This window comes from Onychomys torridus, chromosome 9 (assembly GCF_903995425.1).
Source record: "Onychomys torridus chromosome 9, mOncTor1.1, whole genome shotgun sequence".
Classification (NCBI taxonomy): Eukaryota; Metazoa; Chordata; class Mammalia; order Rodentia; family Cricetidae; genus Onychomys; species Onychomys torridus.
In genome coordinates this window covers 99,417,504-99,439,694 of record NC_050451.1, presented here as the reverse complement: position 1 = coordinate 99,439,694, position 22,191 = coordinate 99,417,504, and the positions used below count along the sequence as shown (strand labels likewise).

The 22,191-nt window shown below is 35.1% G+C and overlaps 1 long non-coding RNA gene across 2 annotated transcripts in view; it reads left to right on the top strand.

Annotated features, from left to right (window-relative positions):
• Positions 1 to 22,191, top strand: part of LOC118590999 — a 226,002-nt gene that overhangs the window by 131,077 nt on the left and 72,734 nt on the right. Inside the window, exons 3-4 of one of the 2 annotated variants that reach the window (XR_004945891.1) lie at positions 5,283 to 5,389; positions 8,092 to 8,219. This is a non-coding gene — a long non-coding RNA (uncharacterized LOC118590999). The remainder of the gene's footprint in view (positions 1 to 5,282; positions 5,390 to 8,091; positions 8,220 to 22,191) is intronic. The other variant, XR_004945892.1, reaches the window with a different exon arrangement.

Below are 22,191 nucleotides of genomic sequence, written 5' to 3'. Positions count from 1 at the left end.
TCTAATAAGAAATCTGGAGGGGAAGTAGGCAGGGGAAGAATTGGGAGGAGTAGAGGAAGGAGAAACAATAATCAGGATAATCTGTATGAGAAAAGAACTATTTTATTAAAAGAAAAAATATATTTAAAGGGTTGGAGAAATATCTCAGATGTTAAGAGCATTGGTTGCCTGTGTTCAATTGCTGCCACCTACATGGTGGCTCCCATCCACTTGCCAGTCTGTTCTTAGTGGGTCTGAATCCCCTTTTTGCATCTGCAGGCACTATTTGCAACAGGTGCTAAACATATATAAAATGAAATAAAGTACGCTTAGTATTTCTTTGAAAATTTTATGCAGCGTGTTCTGATCATATTAACCCTTCCCCCAAAGCTTTTGAGACTCATTGTGTTTCATATCAACCCCAACTTATGGCTTCTTTCTTTGTGTCTTTTCTTTTTTCTGTTTTTGTCTCTTGTTTGTTTGTTTTCGTGTTGTTGTTGTTTTAACACCACTAACTTCAATTTGTGCTGCCCATATATTCTTGGCTATGTGGTCTTGCATTATAGTGGAGCATGGTTGACTTACCAGAGGATATATTTTTGGATATAGAATCCCTCCATTCCCAGAGGTTATTAATTGGCAGTAAATCCTTACTGGGACATTGAACTCTCTTCCTATGTTCATATTGGGATTGGTTTGGTTTGGGTTTCCACAGGTATTTTGAGTGCTGTCATAGCTGAGATGAGTTCATTTGTATAGTTGCCATTCTGTGTCCAGAATATGTTTTTTTCCTTCGAGCCATCCACCACTTGTGGAGCATGGAGAAATGCATTAATTATTAGGTCATACCATTGTGAATATCCTCAATTTTGTCTGCTCTTATGTTTCTTTTGGCTCCTAATGTTCTATGATTAGCAAAGGAGGTAATACAGACTTTCTTTTTTTTTTTCAGACTTTCTATTTATAGGCAAGCATGTGTAGTCATTTGTTTTCAACACTTTGAACAATTTTGTGTCTGGATTAACCACAATTGAGCATAGTAAGAATCTTCATCGACTAAATTTGAGAACAGATGATATGTAGGGATACATACAGAAATTTTTAGAAAACAGTTTGACAACATGATCCTTTAACAAAATATCAATAGGATTTCTACTTGTCCTCTACGACTTACTTGGATTTGGCAATGTTTCTAGTATCAGGCATGGCATTCTTCCTGTGAAACAAGCTTTCACTTTGCTTGGAGGTGCTATAAAGGTGCTGTGGTAGGTGGATGACATCAATGATCTTATCAAGAACTGGATCCTGCATGCTACAGTATTGACCTACTAGAAAAGGTGTAACCACTGTTTCAATAGTGGTAAAACATTTTTTTCTTTTCAGTGATGACATTCTTCACACAAAAATATTCTATGATAAAATATTAATGTCATAAAAACTGTAAAATACAATGCCAAGGTTTCAGGCTATTTCCTAGAGTTCACATATAATAAATTATTTCATAGATTAATAAAGAATTATTGCTGGAAATTACTGAATATCATTGGTCAGGTGTAAATAAACGTCTTTCCTTTGAGAAATAAAATTAAAAAAAAAGAAATCTAAACAGTTTTGCACTGGGAGTCTTAACACAGAAGATTGTCTCCTACACTCTACTTGGGCACAGCTGGAAGCCTTAGTGAATTGGAACATTGAGTTCTCCTTCAAGCAAGGTTAATTTAGAGCTTTTTGGGCCTCAGAAGCATCCATAAATTAATTTCTACAACATATAACATTTCCATTAGCTCTTTCAGGAGAAATGTTATGTGCATAGAAACCTTACAGCTTCTCATTTTCTACTCAAGAGTGAAAGTGCCATATAGAATTATTTCCATTTTATCTAATATCTATCAATTACCATTGTTACTAAAATATATGAGTTTGTGGCTATGTAAAATAATGATTTGTGTGCAAACAAAAAACTTCTTTTTCTGGTTTTCAAAATATCTTCCACTGTTCATTTTACATATAGAGTTGTTTGTTTTCTTACAGAATTTGCTGTAATCTACTGTGACTTACTTCTCTAAAACATATTGTTTTCTAATGGATAATTACATTAATTTTACAACTAATTTAACTGCATTTTCTAAGTTAACCAGGTTTTGTAAACAATGCAGTGGTTTTATACTAAAAATTATTAATGACTATCTATATTTAATAATCTTCAACTTGGTTAATTAATATTAAAATATAAGTGGGAATTTTAATAATCTTATTAATAATTCAGTGACATTTAACACAAATGGTGTTTCTTTAATGTAACTAGTTTACAATATACTTCAAGATCTTTAAATTGCTTAATTACTTATGGCATAGAATCCTGAGTGTATAATTAGGACAGTATATGAAATCAATTTTAAAAAATTAAAGATCAATTAATATTACTTATCACTTATACCACTCAAGTTTTTCCAAATAGGAGATCATATAATTTTTCATCTCATGAATTTCTTTTAATATATACTGGCATGTCACATGCATGTAAATATATATGATTCTGCATTTTCTTTCATTTTGCAATTCTCTGATAGCCATAATAGAGGCCATCCACACTCTATTGGATTTATTGATTTCTAGATGTGTCACGTTGCCCTAGGCTTTCTCTATGTAAGGACACCTTATTCATTCTGCTTTAGATCTGAGATAGACCTCTAAGCACAGATCCAGTTCTTACATTGCATGATTTATACTTGACTCCCCTCTTGACACTCATGAACTCTAGTGGACTTGTCAGTATTCCCAGTCATTTAACTAGCTTGGCCTTCCTTGGATCTGTTCTGACTCTGTGCCCTGAAGGCCACATTTCTGACTATAGCACTCACTTTGTATTGACCCCGACACCCAAACTAAGTCAGTCACATGCAATGTGTTCTTTAGAGTTTCATCAGAATCACAATTCTAGGGTTGAACTCTGTAGTAGGAGAAATGATAATATATCATCATTTCTTTCATTATTATGACAAACACCCAAGAGAAAAACATCTGAAAGAAGAAAGACTTGTTTGGCCTTGCGTTTTCTATTTCATTAGCCTTGAGGTGCAAGCATCACAGTAGCAGAAACATGAGCTGGAGGAAGCTCATTTCAAGGTACTCTGAAAGCAGACAGAGTAGAAAGACACAGAGGGAGAACACAGGGAAATAAACAGTTGCAAACATCTTACTTTCTACAGCTCAGTTCATCTCCTAAGATTCCAGTGAATGAATTATCTAGGAATAAAAAAAAAAAATTAAAGATCATGATTACTGGGAAAACAATGTCTGTTGATGCTTATTTAGATTATTGAAGTTTGTTTTCATAATAAAAATGTAATTTGTAACAAATTATGGTATTTTTTGTATATTTCATACAGATAAACATGTTTTTCATACATATATATTATTATATACATACATCTATAAATAGGTATCTCACATGTTTATGCTCCTCTACTGACTTCCTGAGAAGAAGTCTTTCATAAAGAGAAGCCAAAGTCAGAAAAGAACATATTGCAAAATTTTTCAGATAGGAAAATAGAATACTTAAATATAGCTAATAAATGAGATTTATTGTAAGACAATTTCAAAAGGAAAGATGACAATGTTTGAAGAATTAGTTTAATATAACTAATAAAAATAGAACTAATGAGCCTAAAAATATTACAATGAATGACTAAATGATATTTGTTGAACATGATGGAAAAAAGTAAGATATAATAACATGCACTATGGTATATTTCAATAAAAAGTGAAATATAATGCATATAAACATGAAATGAATGTGACTTAAAACATAGGACAAAATTTAGATATCTATACTCACAAAATGATGCTAGTGCAGTATTACGGTGGAAATACAGCAAAACTCTGAGAAATAACCATATATGAATTCATGGTTACAATGCAATTAAAAGTTTATAAATATTCGAGAACATAATCAAATTGAACTATGGTAAAATTGCTTTTCCGATTTCGGAGTCTCTAAGACTTCCAAAGTCTAGCCACTAGGGGGGCGGGGGGTTAAAGTATGCTAAGATGCCTATGTAATGTGATTTTGAAGTTCAAAATGAGGTTTTAGAAGTTTGAAAATAAAATTAGCAAGTAAAATCCGTGCATATATAATGGAGCCCCAGAGACTTAAGAATCTGTAATGGAATAAGATCATAATTGCCTTTCCTTGAATATTTTATACTTTTATGTCTGTTGCAAGTGTCCTATTAGAATCACACAATTTCATTTTCATGTTATTGGATTATTTCTACTCAGTGATATGAATAAACTCAATTTCTATTAGTTTGGGCAAAAAGTGTAAGTAGGCCATTTTCAATAATGTTCAGATTTGTTTTCATTATGTTTCCAGCAAGGATCTTTTATCATTTATTGTTTTAAATAGTAGAGACTCTTTATCAAGTTTGGGTAGTAACATTGTGAGCTTCTCATGCAGATTTTCACCCTACATCCATCATATTTCAGCTAATTTTAGGAATATAAGGGTAAAATATATTGGTATTATGTAACAAATAGCTTACTCAGGATCTTAGTATTCCTGTTGGGAAATTCCTTCCATCTGCTTCTCCAGTAAAGTACTTAACATTTAACTTCCACATTTAAATTCAAAATGGACAGCTAAACACATTCAGGGATGTAAAAGGTACAAAAATAAATGCAGATGCCTAAAATAATACACATGCAATTTTGATCAAAAGACTTATAGCCAAAACAACTTACTGGCTTTTTATTATTCATATTTATAAATAATTAGAATTTCTGGATTGTTTATTGGCTTAAAATACCACATAAACATAACTTTAAATTGTTTGCTATTATGAAAATCACTTATTGATCCTATAGATTATAAAAATACACATTAAAATTGGGTAGACACAATACACATTAAAATTAACTAAAACCAAGTATACAAAATTCATTAGTAAAGTATTCCTGACATCAGTTCATAAACAGTATTAACTGAAAGTTAATCTTTTTGTAATACAGAAGTACATTTAGGTGTATAAGCACACAAAATGTATGAAGTTGAGTGACATGTTACAGTTATATTTGTGGATTAGATTTATAACATCCCATAATATTGCTGGGTAGTTATTACAATTAATATTTAATTCAAATTATATATGTTTGCAATTCAAAACTATTCTCTAGAATTAGTCTTGAGATCAAGTTTTTATATATGCATATTATCAAGTTTTACATAAAAATATTACATATAAAGGCCACTGTGCTGAGTCACTGATAAAGCCTTACTCTCAGACCCAAGTATCTGATTTCAGATGAAATGAAAGAGGAAAAACATTTTGAAGCAGTCGTCTGAGGTTTTTGTGAGCATTATGGCATACACAGACCATGGTGTGTTTGCATCTCCTCAACTGTAAACAAAGTAAGTTAATACATGTGAAAAATACTGGAAATACATTTTAGCTTACTTAAATTTACTGTGGAAATTAATTTTAAAAGTGATTTGGACAAATTTTTATTTATTTTAAGTCTATTTCAGTTCCTGTTGCAATCTTATAATTTCTGTGAATATGTTCATAATCAAATTATTAATTAATTCCTATTAAATGTTTCCCCTTTAACATTCATCTCTCCTATATCATGCATATATTTCCCTTGAATGTATTCTCTTTTGAAAAAGGATTTGAATATAACAAAATTGTGACATTTCAGCATCACAACATGAGGTTTAAGAATTGACTTTACCCTGTCTCAAAAAAAAAAAAAAAAGAATTGACTTTGGCCAGAGTTATGTGTTGTTTGAACCAAACTGGAATATGGTAGTGCTACCTAGTGCACTGGTACTCCCTATAAATACATCTTAAAATTAACAGTTGTTTTTTTTATTATTACTTTATTATTATTATTATTATTATTATTATTATTATTATTATTTTATCGATTTTCAAACTTCCCCAATTATATTGACACCAAGATTAACCCATATTACTAAGGAGGGAACAGGGAAAATGTCTTTTTCAGGGCCTTTAAGACACAGTTCTGTGCTTAAGAGTCCTAAAAGACAAGTTAGAGCCTAATCCCCTTGCTAAACATACTTGCAACAGCCTGTAACTTAATGTCAAGGATATCTGACACCCTCTTCTGGCTTCTGCAGTCATGAAAATGCACATACACAAATCACACACATGCACATGTGCACACACACACACACACACACACACACACACACACACACACACACACACACACACACACACACTGAAGTGGACCCCTAAAGAGCAGGGGCTCCCTCCTGGACCCCAGATTAGGCACAAACTTCACCTAAACATCTGTTTTCACAGAGAGATCCCTTTGTATAAAGCTAGAAAGCAAAGTTAGCGACTGCTTCTTGACTCAGGCAGAAAACAACAGGAAATGATCTTGCAGGTTTAGTTTTTAAGAGGAAAGGCAGGGGAGGTCTGTGTTAGAAGGAACTAGAATGCAATGGTAAAAGAGATGGGAGACAAGGGAGAAAGAGAAGGAGACATGGGAAGGGGGAAGGGGTATTTGTCCCAGAGGAACAAAGGACTGCCTTTGGATAGAGAGGAGACAGACATGGAACATAGACAAATGGTGATATGTAATGGTAAATGGAGTAACCCCAAATTATGATGAGGTGTTTCATTTTAATTGAGAATATTCATTAGGTGAGCCAAATGGGGCTTTTGATTGCTGAACCTCAGTATTTCTATAGCTGGACTTTGGTTGTCAGCCTCAGGAAGAGGAAGTATTCAAATAAGGGTATAGACTTTAATGGGTAACTTTAGGAATGTGATCTAATGGTTTTTGGCAAGGGAGAGGGGATGGGAGAGTAGAGGAATGCATGCTATAGCCAAGTGCTCCAGTGGGCTAGTTTCCATATGCACATGCTCTCTCTCTCTCTCTCTCTCTCTCTCTCTCTCTCTCTCTCTCTCTCTCTCTCTCTCACACACACACACACACACACACACACACACACACACATACAAACACACAAACTAAAAAAATAACTGTTAAAATTCACATATTGGCTATTGCAGTTTAGATTTACTCCGTGTTATATTCTTTAATGTTCACTACTTTATAGCTGTGCCTCTCAACCTGTACTTCATGATCCCTTTGGGAGGGAAACAATCCTTTCACAGCGGTCATCTAAGGCCATCAGAAAATACAGATATTCATAAGAGTAACAAAATTACAATATGAAGTAACAATGGAAATATTTTTGGTTGGGGTTGCCACAACATGAGGAACTATATTAAAGGGTCACAGCATTGTGAAGGTTGAGAACCACTGTTTTATAGAATTCAATATTCTGCTCAATTTTCTGTTTATTCTCTAGTTGTTACTTCACATTACAGCAAGTTGATGTCATTTAAGTAAATATGTGGAAGAAAATTCCCAAAGTATTGATGCGGTTTTGATCACCACAGTTTATGACAAAGGAAATTACTGCAAGCCATTTCCCTCTCCAAAATATTTAATATGTAGTAGAATAAAATCATTAGGTAGCATATTTATTCTTTCTTTTGAAATGGCTTAGAAGCTTTTACTGTCATTATTTTCCTATATCAATATAAATATACTTTTTGGCAAATAATTTAAAAATGACTGTTGCCTTTGTGATGACAATAATGTTAGTGCTTAATATAGTTCCTAAAGTATATCTTTAAAAAGAAATATCCACATATGGGGTACAGTCTAATTGTAGTATCAATGATAGAAGATAATGTAAGAATACAAAGGATACATTTATAAAGATGTTGAAATTGGCTCAGCTCACATTTTTACTAGTTTAATATTTTTCAGGTATGGGTTTTTTACTCTGACAATGATATTGCCGACATTTATATAAAAAGAGACAGTAATATACTGCGTGTTTTCCAGACGTAAACTTGAATCCTTCCTTGCTGCTTCTCTGCCAATATCATGGAAGATAATTTGATTACAACCCAACTGTACCATAAACAATGATTAGTGTCTCAGGAAATATGGAAGAGGCTTCTTTTTCTATGAGAATCAATCAATAAATTCAGTTGAGATTTTTGGTATTTTGAAAATGTTGAAATTCTATTGTATTCTCTTATTTTTTTTTCTTTTTGACAGAGTTGGGGTCTTATATAAGACTGGGTGGCCTCAAGCTCATCATATTTTCCTGAGGATGACCCTGAACTTCTGATCTGATGCTTCTTCCTGATTATTATGATTACCTTGCTGTACCACACACACAGCAGGTTTGTTTTCGTTTTTTTGTTTTGTTTTTTTGTTTTGTTTTTGTTTTGTTTCGTTTTGTTTTGTTTTTAGGAGGGGCTAGAATGAAAACCTGGGCTTTTGCTGGAAATATACTCTTCCAAGTAAGCTGCATCACAAGCTTCTTCTTACATTATTTTTGTGATCTATATATTGGCTACATGTTGGCATTCAAATAAATAAGGCAGGAACTGATGTTTAGACAACTCTATTTGAGAGCTGATAGTCTCCCAAGATACTGGTTTCTATTAGAAGAAATATGCTAATATAATAATGTACACATTTTAAAAAAAATTTAAAATGATAACTTATAAAATATAATTTATGTATTAATATGTGTTGTGACACATTGTTCCCAAGGATGCATGAATAAACAGCTACTCACTTCAGATACAGAATCAGTGATAAACCAAAGTACAGACACCACTAAAGTACAACTTTATGAACCAATCAGTTCATTGGACTTATTTAAAGGAATGTGGGTGAGGGTTTCTATACAGGAACAGGGATAACTCACAGGTTATTGTATTATAAAAAGCCTAGCATGAATAATGGCTCATGAAATCTGGAACTCTGGAACTGACTGCATGGTATGTAAGTACATCATCAGGTAGGAGATGGTTTCCCTCAGTAAAATTAACTGGTTTGAGTCTCCTTCAGACACCTCAGCTAGTACCTGTTTCCTTAAAAGTTGTTACTCCTTATAAAACCTTTTAGGAGGGACTTATATATGTGGTAAATTTCAGGGACTTCCTGAGACATTTTAGTTGTTTACTTCCTGGGTTTGGATGAGTCTCCTTGTTGAACTTTCTAAGTTTTAAGGAGCCTTGCTTTAGAGAGCTTCCTGAGTATGCACGAGCCTCAGAGGAAATTGGTGTAGAACCCTGGAATAAAAGCAAGTATGTTTAGAAGTTAGTTTTCTAATGAAGTGATACTTTCAGTTGAGACCCATGTAATAAAAAAGGGACATGCATGGGCCACAATTATGGAGAAAAGGATGTTGTATATAATAAGATCTAAGAATGTTCACTCTAATAAGGCAATGTGGTGGTTTGAAAGATAATGGTCCCCAAAGGTAGTGGCACTATTAGGTGGTGTGGCCTTGTTGGAGTAGGTATGGTCTTAGTGGAGGAAGTGTGTTAATGTAATGAGGCATTTAGGCCTCATATATGCTCAAAATATTGTGTAGTGTCTGTAGATGCAACCGGCTTGTTAAATAAGAAACATAGAACCAATTGTAGAGATAAAAACCATGAGGTCAGAGCAAGAGCAGAAAACCTTACCCTTTACTGTTTTTGTTGTTCTTTCTCTCTGTAAGAGACCTATTTTTGTGTGTCCTGTTTATTTATAGACATTTTGTTTTGTTTTTTCATTGGTTGAAACCCAGCCATATGACCTCCTCATCACTGACTGTTTGTATAGACCTCCAGGTCTTTTATGGTTGGTATTGAGATTAAAGGTGTGTGTCTGCCATGTTGGCTGTGTCCTTGAACACACAGAGATTTATCTAGCTCTGTCTCCCAAGTGCTGTGATTAAAGGCGTGTACCATTACTGCCAAGCTTCTGCTCTGGCTTGCTCTGACCTCAAGGCAACTTTATTAACATATAAATAAAATCATATTTTAATACAAATAAAATATCATTATATTTTTCCTTTTTTATTTTAATAAAAATAAAAAAGGAAAAAGTTATAACTAATATAAGAAAAACTATATATAAAAGTACAAAAACTGTATGTACCATATATATAAACAATAAATACCTAAACAATGTCTAGTCCATTTGCATTTGACAAATTTAGAGAAAATAATTTCATTATTTATCCTATTTTGGTAAGTCTAAAATGTACCTGATTTATTTTTTATCTTAACTTATATTGTTAACGGAACTGTCTTATAACGTCTTTTAAATTTATATATTTACAGATTTTAGTGAGTTTTTTTGAAATTCTTAACAAAGATAATTATAACTATGACTAACTGATCTTTAACTCCCTCAGAGACCCAAGAAGGAAATAATACTACCTAATAAGAAATAAAAACAAGAAGTGCATGCAAGCAGCTTCCAAAAAATAATGTGAGTTGACAGAAACAACAAGCTGCCTGGACAGTCACCCGAGGTTTCTCCGCAGTGTTGGGGCATCATCTTTAGCCTATAGGCTTAGCATATCTGACAGACTCTTTTGTGAACTAGGATGTATGCAAGGTCAACAGTTTGACCTCCCATTTGGTGAGAGCAGTCCATGTACCAGAAACACCTGAATTTCATTAATGTCATGTCATAATTTAGGATTTTAAATTTTGGAAATTATTGATGTTTCTTCAATTCAGCTGTCCATTTTTCTTGGCTGTGTATATATGGCTTCATCTCAGCATCCTGTTCTTCTCCACATCCAGTCTACTATTGAGAGGGATGAGCTTAGTTATTCTTCAAGAATAACTGTTTCATCTCCTGTTCCATTGCACATCAGAAGCCATTGGCCCACTCCCTGTTCAGCTGCCTTAGAAGAAAAGGGCACGGTACCTTTTACAGATTGTAAAGGCCATTCATTTTAGGGATGGTGGCATATTGTCTTGGCTTTAGAAGATGCCTTTTGTTAAAGCCACAATCACACTTGTTTTGGCAAGAATTGGTAGTCCTTTGTTTTATGTCCTGTCTGTCCTGTTTGTCAGTAGTTGATTTGAGGATACTTTGTTGTCCAGTGGCTAACTTTTGTCACAATGAAAGTTAACTCCATATGCAGTTTTTTAAATGCCCATATTTTTTTCTGAAGTAGATTGGTATTGCCAGGGACCGACATGTCTCATAGCCATAGCAAAAAAGAAAAATTCCTAAGTTATTAAAACATTTTAAATGTCATATTCTGTAGATCTCTGAAGGGTTTGAATATGACCTGTCTATCTAAAATATATCTGTTTGATCTTGAAAACACACCTAATATGACTACAAGTTCAATTGTAATGTCTAACCACTAACTTTTATTTCTATATATCCTAATAGTTGGTAATACTAACATCTAAGGATTAGCAAATTGCATTACATTGTTAAATGAATGGTATAAATACAATATCTCGACCAAGATTAGATATATGTATATGGCATAGTCTAACAATCTCAGTCTCAATAATAATAATAATTTGTACACAATATAAGACAATCCAATCGAATGTAAAGTATTTAAAACTGGTAATTGTCTTTTTCTTTTAACAAAAGGATGTTGTATATTATAAGATCTAAGAATGTTCACTCTAATAAGGCAATGTGGTGGTTTGAAAGATAATGTTCCCCAAAGGAGGTGTGGCCTTGTTGGAGTAGGTATGGTCTTAGTGGAGGAAGTGTGTCAATGTAATGAGGCATTTAGGCCTCATATATGCTCAAAATATTGTGTAGTGTCTTAGTTCACTTCCTACTGCCCACAAAATGTAGGACTCTCAGCTACTTCTCCTCACTATATCTTCCTGCATGCTACCATGTCTCACCATGATGATAATGAACTAAATCACTGAAACTGTAAGCAACCACCTCAGTTAAATGTTTTCCTTTTCAGAGTTGCCATAGTCATGCTGTCACAGCAATAGAAACTCTAACAAAGACAGAAGTTGGTACCAGGAACTGGGGGATTGTTGTGAATGATCTGACCATGCTTTTCTTTACAGGAATTGGACATTTTGGGAGTTTGAGATTGGAAAGCAGTGGCAGAAAACCCATTGAAAAGTGCACAATTATGAAATTAGCATAGAAGACAAAACTCAGCAATTTTCTTTTATTTCAATCATAAACACATTGAAAGTATATAAGGAAAAATAATTCTGCAAAAATTGCCTCAAGGGAGAAAAAAACGGTAAAAAAGGAAAAAAAACGATAAGATTTTTAAACATCATTAATTTTACATGATCTAGAATTACCTACAACACAAGCCTTTCCACATATCTATTAGATGTTATTAAGGATTAATTCACTTTTGAGTCTACTTGTGATAAACTATCTAGATTTGATAACTGAGATAGAATGTTCCACCTAATGTGGCTGCACCCTTTCATGGTACAGTCTTGGATGGAATGTAAAGTAAAATATGTCCAGAAAGAAAGAGAACTCTTGTTCTTTGCATCTTGATTATGGATGTGCTTATAAGAGCTGCCTGACACTCCTTCTGCCAGGACTTATTTACCATGGGGGCTTTACACTGGAGCAGCAAATCAAAATAAGTCATTCATTTCTTAAGTCACGAAATAAGTAAGAAATACACACTGAAATAAACTGAACAAATGAGGTGAAAGACTACCACAATGAAAAATTTAAAATACTAAGTTAAGAAACTGAAGAAGGCATTAGATAGAAATATCTCCTATGACCTTGGATTGGAATTACTGTGAAAATTCCACACCAGAAAAAGCTCATCTCCATAGTTAAAGTACACCTCATCAAAATTCTAATTTCACTTATCACAATAATTAAAAAAAATTACAATTCATATGGAATCATATTAGGCACATGAGGCAAGATATTACACCTAGCACACAGCCTTAGCAATACTGAATAAAAACCAGTGCTATTTGTAATATCTTGCCTAAGATGCCATAATGTCACTTCAAGTTATGCTACAGAGCCATAGTTATGAAATCAGCATAGTACTGAAAAAGTAACTCATAATGTAATAAAATAAAAAATTTAGACAAAAGCCCATAAAGCTACAGCTATCTTTTTAAAAACAGTAACAATGTTTCTTTTGTCCATTATAAATTCCAAATATTTATAAATAATAGAGACATACATGATAAAGAAAATGTGTTGTCTATAAATATCTAGATATATAAAAGTATGCTTAATTATAACAACTTTTTGCAAGTCACTTAGACTCACTTTCTCTTCTTTACTTATTGTGCCCAGGAACACACATGGAGTGCATACCATGTAATTGGATTACTTTATCCAACCTGAATGATAGGTCATACTTCCCACAGACCTTAAGGTTTAGCTCTTGATCCACTCTTTGACAGTATTCCCCCTCTTCAATCCCCCTTATTGGTGAGTTCAGCATTCTGGTAGACACAATTACTTACCTTCACAGGTAAGTCCTACTAACCCACTCTACAACAGTGATTTTGTCCTCTATCCTATTTCATGTCCTTACCTCATGATCAGGTTCTGCAATCACTCACTACTGTTAGTCATGGACTAACAATGCTAAACCAAGGCAATTTTGTCCTTTTAGTTTATTTTAAATATTCTTTTTCCAAAGTAAGTCACAAACACCAAGAATCTTGACTAAGACTTTGCTTCTATATTTCCTCTTGTTTTCACTTTCTAGTGAATATGTAATTGTTCTGTAGTTCATTGTATCCCATAATCATTCATTAACTTATGTAGTTTTGCTTGATCACTCAAATTTTACCTTCTATTCCTTTGTCCTCCCTGACAAAGTATTGGCTTGGTTCTTGCCTCCTTGAGAACATTGAATCTTTCATAAACTTTATAACATGAATTTCCAAGAATCTTATTAATAAAAAAACAAAAACAAACAAACAAACAAAAAACTCAGAGCCAGGTATTAGAGTGAAAGCTTAAAGATCAGAAAAACAGAACAAGCCATAGCCAATCTCACCTGGCCAACTCTTCAGCTGATCCTGCATCCAGGAATCCTCAGAATGAAAGCCTCTGAGTCCTCACACCTGAGAGTTTCAGTTGAATTGCTTAAAAGCCTCTAGTTCCTGGTCCTCAGGCCCTATATACCTTTCTGCTTCCTGCCATAACTTCCTGGGTTTAAAGGTGTGTGTCCTTCCCAAGCAAAGACATGAGATCTCAAGTGCTGGGGTTAAAGGTATGTGCCACCATGCCTGGCTCTGTTCCCAGTGTGGCGTTGAACTCCCAGAAATCCAGACTGATCTGAGTGGTAGCATTAATGGTGTGTGTGCCACCACTGTCTGGCCTCAATGTCTAATCTAGTGGCTGGCTCTGTCCTCTGATCCCCAGTTAAGTTTTATTTATTAGAGCACAAATAAAATATCACCACAAACTTTCAGAAGCTTTGATCACTACCTTGAAATATATGGATACAGTTAAACTATGCATATTTTTGGTGAGTTTTATACAATCTTAATAAAGGCAATCAGCATATACTGGAATCTTTCCTCTACATTGTAGCACACTGCTCTATCAATCAAATATTCTATGCTATCTACTACAGTAACCAGATATAATATAGTAGACTTATTCACTAGTTATACTTACCAATGAAGATTAATTTGCCTGCTCTAAAGAGAGAAAAGAGATAGTACACATAGTTCAGTTAAAAGAATATTTTATAGACATATATCACATATTTTTAAAATGTGAGAATATATTATATACATATTTGATGAATTATGCCTCAAAAGACATATGTGTGGGACATCAAAGATACAAGAGATAGTCAGAATTTACATTAAGCAGACACTGATGGGTTGAAAGTTTGGGGTATAAGAAAAAAGAAGTAAAGTAGCAATTATCATCAAAAGGAAGAGGAGGAAGAAGTGTGGAGAGCAACAAGTGTGCCTATTCAGAAAAACAAAACAAAACAAAACAAAAAACCCTAAAACAACCCATGAAGCAAAAACCTCAAGTATACGAGGACTCTAGGTGGGATTTCAGAAAAGGAAAGTTTTCTTGATGATAGTTTCTAATTTCCCATTGAATTAATGTCTCTTTGAGATGCTGTTGGATAACAAAATACTCTAAGATTCATGCTTTCTTTGGATTTCTCTACCTTTAATATATTTTATTCCCAATTTGGAGGGCACTTTGGTAACTATAATATAGAAAATGGATGTTTGACAAGAGCCAAAATGATACATTAGAGACAACAATACAACCTCTTCAGGAAATGGTGCCCGAAAACTGAGTAGTACAGAAGAAAGAAATGAGATTCTTATCACCCACTTGGTTCCATCTGTATCACAGCCCTTAGGGAAAGAACCAGAATTCTGAACCTGTTAGGTGAACACAAAGAAGAAAGCCAAGGTAAATAATTTCTGAATAAGACTCCATTTGGGACACAATGTCAATAATTAACAAATGGGATTTAGACTCCAAAAAATCTCTTGCAAAAAGAGATGAAATGGAGCAAAGAGAAAACATACAAAATTGATGAAAATCATTAATATAACAAACATATATTGAATAGAAAAAAAACCCTGAAAATCCTAAACAATAGAGATGCCAACTGAATTATTAAATATGGTGGTAAAATTAACAAGCATTTCTCAAAAGAATAAGCAGGCATGGCTGATAAACATACTGTAAAATGTGCAGCTTTACAAATCGCCAGAAAAAGAAAACCTAAATTACATTGAGATTCCATTTAACCTCAGTTAATATGACAAATTAATTTGAACAATTCCAATGTTTCTTATGTATACTTTTTGAAAATGCATGGTTTATTTATTTGATTGCTTGTTTGAAAGGGAGACAAGAACGGGGCATGGGGTTGGGTGAGTGGGATAATGGGAGGATCTGGGATGAGTTGAGGAAAGATAAATCATAATCAGAATATACTGTATGAAAAGAAAAAAAGTGTATTTGCCAGGGTCCAGCCTCAGCTCAGCTTCAGGTCCTGAGATGGGAAAGGGGTATAAGCACAAGGAAAACTTCTGACCACCAAGTGGATTGCACTCAAACAGACCCTGAATAGCTTGGGCCATTTTTGTTTATAGTTAAAGAATTTTTTAAATTTTAACCAGGGTTACATGAACAGTTTTATTATTGTCTTCTATTTTTGACTTTAAGAAATGCATCAGAATTTAAGTAATACATAATGATCATTATGGAAGCCCCCATTGTTCCCCTTTATGCTTCCCTAAATACACCTTCCCACCCGCTACATAACCTTATTCTAGACACAGAGTTCAGCATTTTTCAGGCTTAACTAAATATCGAGCCAGACACATCCTGCTCTCACAGCACTTATATCAGCTGGCAGCTACTGCTGTTACACAGTTAAAAAAGTAACAGACACGGGCACAATGCTTTAAGGACAACAATATTCAAATCCAGACAATTCTTTCATGTCTGCAAAATACGTTTTTTTATTATTATTATATTTGTGTTTTAATTTACACATCAGCCATGGGTTCCCCTGTCCTCCCCCCTCCCGCCCCCAATCCCACCTTCCCCAAATCCCCTCTCCTCAATTCCCATCTCCTCCAGGGCCAACCACATGAGAACAGGAATAGGCAGAGTTCTGGAGAGGTCCCCAGAAATCTACAATGATATATCCTCTGTAGACTACTGGCAATGGTCAAGAGAGAGCCTGATCTGACCTAGTCTGGTGATCAGATGACCAAACACCCTAACAGTAGTCTTGGAACTCTCATCCAATAACTGATGGAAGGGGATGCAGAGATCCTCAGCCAGGCCCCAGGTGGAGCTCCAGGTGTCCAGTTGTCGAGAAAGAGGAGGGACTGTAAGAGTGTGAATTGTAGAGACCAAGATTGGAAAAAGCACAGGGACAAATAGCCAAACGAAAGATATGCTTTTATACAGTTCCTTTTCTACAAGAGGGTCCAATGTGTCCATCTCTCTGTAAAAGACAGACTTTGAAAAGGCAATCTTTTCCCATCTCATTATATCACACTTCTTTCACCAATATAAGCTCCTTTGTATGGTAAAGATGGATCTTTCCATCCCATATTTTACATTCCGTTTTCCCCGTTGGATCATACTAGATTCAAACATTGATTCTATATGCTTGGTGTCCAGGGAACTTACTCTCAACAGTTGGCACTATGTGTAATCCTGAGGCCTTTTCCCCCTGTTCTGTGTATGCATGCCTTACTCTCCAGAGCTATGAGATATGGTTAATATTCCAAGTGTTGTTTTCTCATATGTATCTAACTATCTCTATTGAGTCAGAAAAGTTCCAAGGATTAGGAGTTACTAACTACAAATAAGGGATTTGAGAAGCATTAACCCCCTGCTGAATCTTAGAGGAAAATATTTGAAAAGAGCAGCATTTCCAGGGAAAATTAGAGCTGTTGCATGTGTCACTGGCAATGTAAAAGTAAAAACCACCCAAAGAATTGCCAATATAATGAGAGAAAAAAGAGCCCACAAACTGTATGGATTCTGCAAATTCCCTACACTATTCCATGCACTACTGGTCCTTGCCAAGCGAGAGTCCCTTTCCACAGGTATCTTGCCCCAAGGAAACCCATTGGACAGGTAGTCATATACTGGTCCAAGACTAGGCTACACAGCTTCTGGAAATTATTTTAATTAAAAATGAAAGAAAAGCCAATAACATGAATTAAGTGGATAGAGGGTACATTTTATCAACTGCTAGTAAGAATATAAACAAATTTTAAAATGAAATATAAAGTAACTCAACAAAGGTGGGACTCAGTAAAGGCCACCTTCAAAATAACCTAAATCTACCAATGAGTTAGGCACCCACTCCTTTGTATTGAGAGAAATACTTTCAAAACAACATATCACAGAGATTGTGGTTCATCATATTTATGCTGCACTACCTACAAGAACTGAGTTATGGAGCCAATGTAGGTGTTTATTAACAACAAAGGAATGAGTAACAAAAGTTCATGTGAATATTCTTTTCCTTCAGTGAAAAATTGATCTAGATCATTTTGCGCAAAATAGTTGAAACTGTATATAATCATATTAACCCCATATTAGAAATATAAATATGTATTTTCTCCAATTTTCAGCTCCTAGACTATACCTAAATACATCATATTGTATATGTATACACAATAAGAAAATAGAATAAAAGAAATAAAAAAGAAAATAACAGACCTTATATAAGGGATACCTGAATACATTACGTAAGTATGAGTTTTTACAATTATGATATAGAGTTACAAATTTAATTATGATATATTAATAATTTTATTTTCGATTGATCCTTTTCCTACTTCAACCTTTCCCCACCCCATCACTCTGTAAACTCTCCCACTTCCAGTTATTAGAATGTACATTATAGAATGTATACCCTATTACACCCTTTTCCTTAATACCTGAATACATACATAGTCATCCGTCGTGGGTCCTTTGTACTTTCCTAGCCTTATGTACTCCCCCTCCCACACTCACACCCATATATAAGGGTTAGAAGTGCTGGGAAGGCAGCTCAGAAGTGAAGAGCTCTTGTTGCTCTTTACAGAAAGCTGGAGCTTGTTTCCCAGAACTCCTGTTGTACAGGTCAATACTGCCTTATAACCCTGGAACCAGGGATTTGATGCCATCTTCCGGTCTTCATGTCACTTTTGTATGTTTGTGCACGTTCACACACGCACACACACACACACACACACACACACACACACACACACACGACAGAGGGGGGAAAGAGAGAGTGTTTATCTGTTATTTTAGATAAGTAATATAAGTGAAGCCAGTGTGAAATTTTGATAGCCTCTAAGTGGAAAGAGTTTCCTGATAGGGCTCCTTGCATAAATTCAATTAATCTTTGTTTCTGCAATAAATGAAACAAAATTCTATGTAGCTAATTTTTATTTTATTTATATTTTTATTTGTTATTTTTCAAGACAGTAGTTTTGGTGCATGTGCTGGATCTTGCTCTGTAAACCAGGATGGCCTTGAACTCACAGAGATCTGCCTGGCTCTGCTGCCTGAATGCTGGGATTAAAGGCATGTGCCACTACGGCCCGTCATAGCTAATTTTTAAAAGGTGGAAGTCAGAATAGTACTTAATCTTTCCAAAAGTGCATTATAAAACAATTCTAAAATGAATTATATCATAGACTCTGTTACAATGCTGTGTTAACTTGTGGCTTCCATAATTCTGTATTATAAATAGGTTCATGTTAAGGAAGATAACTGTACTATGTCTATACATTCATGTTTTCAATTTTTATGCAATCTTAATAAAGCTGTGAACTTTTTTGCCATTTTGTTATTATTTCTAATAATATTTAGAATAAAAAATGAGCTAATAGCTCAAAATAATTACAATAATACATTTTATGTGGTAGTATATATTCAAGGGAGCCATTTTTCCTGTAATCTCAGCCTGCTTATTCCTGACTAATGACAAACAGGCATAACAGTGAGCATTAAACTGAGGAGTATTCAGGTTTATCCTTAAATATATTGTACCACATAGAGGAAAAAAACAAAACACTATAATCTCAAATCATCGATTGGCACCAGAGTTCTATGTAACAAACCACTGTAAACCCAAGTGGTTTGGGTTGGAAGCATCTAGTTTTGCTTCTCTCTGTCTCCAGTTCCCTTGGAGATGCTGTGCTTCAGACTGTGATTTAGCTAGGTTCAGCTAAGCTTACATCTAGTTCCCTGAAGAAAGGATATGCATTAGGAAAATACTCAAGTTTTCTGTTTAAAGGGAGTAAACTATGTGCAGCATGCCCCACCCCCTTTCATTGACAGATCAGTGGGACATAAATGCCATGCTCAGACTTGGCTCCTGCCATTCCCATCCTTTCCACATATAATTATTTAGCCAATTTCAGTATTATTCAGTTATGTGGAAAAGCATTCTGCTAGGAAAACAAATTCTCACTGAAGAGCAATATAAGTAACAGGTTATTAAAGAATAATTACTTTTATATACAGTCCAACATGTTTCTTCAAAATACACTTTGACTGCATACCTTCCTAATATTTGTATACTTTCAGCATCACAGTTATAAGCTGAAATTCCATACCTTCATGCTTATATTGCTCTTTTGTTCCAGAAAACTATAATCAGAAAAAATAATATAAGAACAAAAAAGAGAAGAACTGAACCAATGACAATATCTTAATGTTTATGAGGGGAAAGAAGTTATGCCATTTATTACAGTAGCTCTATGGTACAGCTTGAGGTCGGGGATTGTGATGCCTCCAGAGGTTGTTTTATTGTACAGGATTCTTTTGGCTATCCTGGGTTCTTTGTTTTTCTATATGAAGTTGAATATTATTCTTTGCAGATCTGTGAAGAATTGGGTTGGTAATTTGATGGGAATTGCGCTGAACTGAAGAATGGATAAAGAAAATATGGTACATATACACAATGGAGTACTACTCAGCAGAGAAAAACAATGACATCATGAGGTTTGCAGACAAATGGATAGATCTAGAAAAAATCATCCTGAGTGAGGTAACCCAGACTCAGAAGAACAGACACAGTATGTACTCACTCATAAGAGGATACTAGATGTAAAACAAAGATGACTAGACTGCTACACAACTCCAGGGAGGCTACCTAGAAAACAGGACCCTAGGAAAGACCCAAGGATCACCCAATGACAGAGAAATGGATGAGATCTACATGAACAACCTGAATGACAGTGGGAGTAATGAAGGACAAGATTTGAGGGAAAGAAAGCTTAGGGGAGCAAGAGATCCCAGCTGGATCAAGAAAAGAAAGGGAGAATGAGGAATAACAGACCATGATAAATGAAGACCACATGAGAACAGGAATAGGCAGAGTGCTGGAGAGGTCCCCAGAAATCCACAATGATATATCCTCTGTAGTCTGCTGGCAATGGTCGAGAGAAAGCCTGATCTGACCTAGTCTGGTGATCAGATGGCCAAACACCCTAACAGTCGTCTTGGAACTCTCATCCAATAACTGATGGAAGTGAATGCAGAGATCCTCAGCCAGGCCCCAGATGGAGCTCCAGGTGTCCAACTGTTGAGAAAGAGGAGGGTCTGCAAGAGCATGAATTGTTGAATCCAAGATTGCAAAAATCACAGGGACAAATAGCCAAACGAATGGAAGATCATGAATTATGAACCAAAGGCTGTGGAGCCCCAAGCTGGATCAGGCCTTCTGGATAAGTGAGACAATTGAATAGCTTGAACTGTTTGGGAGGCACCCAGGCAGTGGGACCGGGTCCTGTCCTTAGTGCATGAGCTGGCTGTTTGGAAACTAGGGCTTACACAGGGACACTTTGCTCAGCCTGGAAGGAGGTGACAGGACCTGCCTGTACTGAATCCACCAGGTTTAAATGAATCCCCAGGGGTGCCTTGATCCTGGAGGACATGGGAATGGAGGGGAGGGGTTGGGGAGAAGGTGGGGTTTGGGGCAGGAGGGGAGATGACAGGGGAACCCATGGCTGATGTATAAAATTTAAAACACATAATAATAAAGAAAAAAAATTTAAAAAAAAGAAGTTAAGCCTTATAAAAATCAGTTGTTTACAACATTTTATGAGCCCTGGACAAATGACTACACTTTGTGTAAATGCTGTGAGAGTTTAGAACTTGTTATATTTTTCAATAGTGGACTTATGCTTTTGATCTCATACTTTTTTTTAATAAGACTCTGTGGTTGGTATGTAGAATGGAAAAATATCACAAATAAAAAATAAGAAAATTTCACATGTGTATAGAATAATTTCAATTATACGCAGTGATCTCTCCTATCCTAAGGATCTCTACTGGTGGCGTTTCCTCTAGTTATGCTTTTTTAAAAATTATTTATTCATTTTAATTTAATGTGTGTTGGTGTTTTGCATACATGTATGTCTTTGTAAGCGTGTCAGATCTTAGAATTACAGACAGTTGTTAGGTGCCATGTGGGTGTGGGAGTTGAACTTGGGTCCTGTGGAAGACAGCAGTCAGTGGTCTTAGCTGCTGAACTATTGTTCCAGCCCCTAGTTATGCTCTTTAATGAATGAATGATTGAGTAAATGACTGTACTCCACTGAGTACAGTTACTGCAGCCCTTATATTCATGGGTGTGGGGTTATTTACTGGGATACAGGCAACCTAGATGTGGAACAACTCCTAAAGAACTGTGACTCTGCCTTAGCCAGGATCCATCAACTTCCATCAGCTCCCCAGCTAGGGCTGGCTCCTCAGAAGCCCCTCACACTTCTTGCTAGGTTTTTTTCTTTGTTTGTTTTGTTTTGTTTTTCGAGACAGGGTTTCTCTGAGTAGCTTTGCATATTTCCTGGTACTCACTCTGTAGCCCAGGCTGGCCTCCAACTCACAGAG